Source organism: Montipora capricornis, chromosome 2 (genome assembly GCF_036669925.1).
Source record: "Montipora capricornis isolate CH-2021 chromosome 2, ASM3666992v2, whole genome shotgun sequence".
NCBI classification, from domain to species: domain Eukaryota; kingdom Metazoa; phylum Cnidaria; class Anthozoa; order Scleractinia; family Acroporidae; genus Montipora; species Montipora capricornis.
In genome coordinates this window covers 14,308,856-14,311,355 of record NC_090884.1, presented here as the reverse complement: position 1 = coordinate 14,311,355, position 2,500 = coordinate 14,308,856, and the positions used below count along the sequence as shown (strand labels likewise).

The following is a 2,500-nucleotide window of genomic DNA, read 5'->3' as shown; positions in this document are numbered from 1 at the left end:
AAATTAGCCCTACCCAACACGTTCCTCAAGCTTGTTTTAGTACCCGGCACCAGATGCTCCGGAAGTCCATTAATTTACTGCATGCCTGGTAAAGTCGATCTTCAAGGGAATTCATACTCATTGCTACGGCATAATAGCCCAATTTCGATATATTAAAATTCAGTTCTAAACAAAAGGCATCATCTCGAGACTCCGGGGAATAAACTCATACAAAGACTCGTTTTGTTCAGGACTGAATTTTAATATATCGAAATTGGTCTATTTTCTTTGCATGTCACGCAAACCTACTGTGCCTCACTCGTCAAGAAGGCAAACAAACATTGTTATGTGTACGGAGCCCTGTTGGTGCCACACACGAGCGCGTATCTACTTTTCATTTTAATGATCGACTTTTTATAGTCTAGACTGCGTACAGTCTCTCGTGGCTCGTCTTTCACATACCGGATCAGAAATAATTGATATCCATGAAACAAAAGAAGAAAACGAACATAACAATACCTAATTAGAAAGGCCTAATCGGAATAAGAATGGTTTTTTTGTCCTCGATCCGCCATTTTAGCGAGGTATATGAAAGTCTACCCTGTCTCATTTGCTCTGGAATCGTTGAAACGAACGCGTACGTTGAACTTCTAATGGCTGACGTTGCGGGTCACAAATACCGCGGGCGTTGGTTGGAGTGAACCCATTCCCGCGGTATTTGCGACTCGCAGTTTCAGTCATTTTGAAGTGTTCATTTCGATGATTTTAGAGCAAAAGAGAGACTGCTCGTAGTCTATATTTAGTCTTGCCGAGGTTTCTTTAAACCTGGCGCGACTTTTTTTTATATCTGGCGTGACTTGTCTTTTATACGGGGCCCCTTTGTCCATCTAGACATTTGCTACTGCCTACATTTTCTGCATATATTCTGCCTTTAAGACATTTACGAGAAAGTGTTACGTTTTTGAAAACGTTGGCCGTCTAGCACTTATGTTTCAACAGAATTAACCATTGAAGGGTGATGAGAAGTGCTATTTTCTACCCACGTAAACCATGTGAGCCTTACCTAGGTAGCCCTACTTATGGAATTGGGCACACAAGGACAGAGAAAAACTCTGACATACTGTAATTCAATGTTAGAATTTAAAAATATTTAGGCTTGTCTTTCATCTGCCGAAATCGGAATAATTAACGTCCATAAAACAAAAGAACAAAGCGAACATAACAATGCCTAATCAACAACACCTAATCAGAATAACAATCTTCCTTTTGTCTTCCGCCATTTTGGTCTGGTATATGAAAGTCTACCCGATATTTAACTTACATTCGATTGCCACACGGCTTTTTGGTATTGCAGATTTGTTATGTAAATGCATTCAGTGTAATTTGATGAAATTACCGCCTAACGGCTCGTGAAATCTGAGCAACAATTTTGAAAGATCACACGTGGTATTTATGCCAAATAAATCATGCTTTTACCTATACTAATTTATTATTTCACATGTGAAACTATAACGTTGCCATGGCAACGTTTCCAGTACAGTGCCACCCGTTAAATTAATAGCTAATCAAATGGCGTACTCGTGGAATTAGGGAATCATTTCACTTGCGTTTTGTCCAAAATCAAATAATTTCTTTCCCTTAAAGGCTCGGGAAATTCTTTGATTTTGGACAAAACGCGCGTGAAATTATTCCCTATTTTCACGCGTCATCATTCGGTTACCCACAGAAATAACATTTTTCTATCCTATCCTGAGTGTGTCTGAGGATGTTTAAGACTCCCTAAGGATGTCGAGGATCACTGGGGTCGTGGTGCATCGAAGGAATTGAAGAATCCTTTCTCAGAGTGGATAAGGCTAACCAGGGATGTTTAAGTACGGCTGACATATTGACCAGGGATTTTAAGTACGGCTAAGGAAGCATGTAGATATTTAAGTGCGGCTGAGGAGGTCTAGGTACGCCTGGGGTTTAACTCGGGGTAAAAAGCAACCCGGGCTCGTGTAAAGAGGCCCTTATCTAAAAGAGTGACCTGCTTCTGTTAACGGTTCAGAAAAGTAAAATAAAGAACGTTTCTCGCATTTTTCTTTTCATGTCCGAGAAAATGGAAGGAGAAAACGGGGGAACAGTTTGGCAACCTATATGCGACCTCGAGTAAAGGAAAAAATCCGTTAGGAGAATATTTCTTCAATGCGTTGTAGAGAAAAATAAATAGACGGTAGACAAACAAAATCGCATACGAGTTCGACTACGAGAACTACCGTTTGTGAAGAGAAATCGGGAGAAGGCAAGCAAGCAAAAACTGACCTACGGAAGACGAGTTGTACAGCTTCGAGTGTTACCGAAAGGCCTATAAATGTCTGTAAGAAACTCTTGACGTTGATGAATATCGTAGAGGAAATTCAGGAAAAAAGATACGGGTTGGTAGACCTGCTCTACATGCAGTGTGAAGGGAACTTTCCCTATGGATGAGGGAAGGAATATTTTTTTCAAAGGCACCGACAAAATATGAAATAGGAAAGGTTTT

At 40.3% G+C, this 2,500-nt stretch overlaps 1 protein-coding gene across 1 annotated transcript in view; it reads right to left on the bottom strand.

The window, feature by feature from the left end:
* The window catches only part of LOC138038926 (uncharacterized), a 19,759-nt gene that overhangs the window by 10,635 nt on the left and 6,624 nt on the right, over positions 1-2,500 (bottom strand). The gene's annotated exons all lie outside the window — the stretch shown is intronic.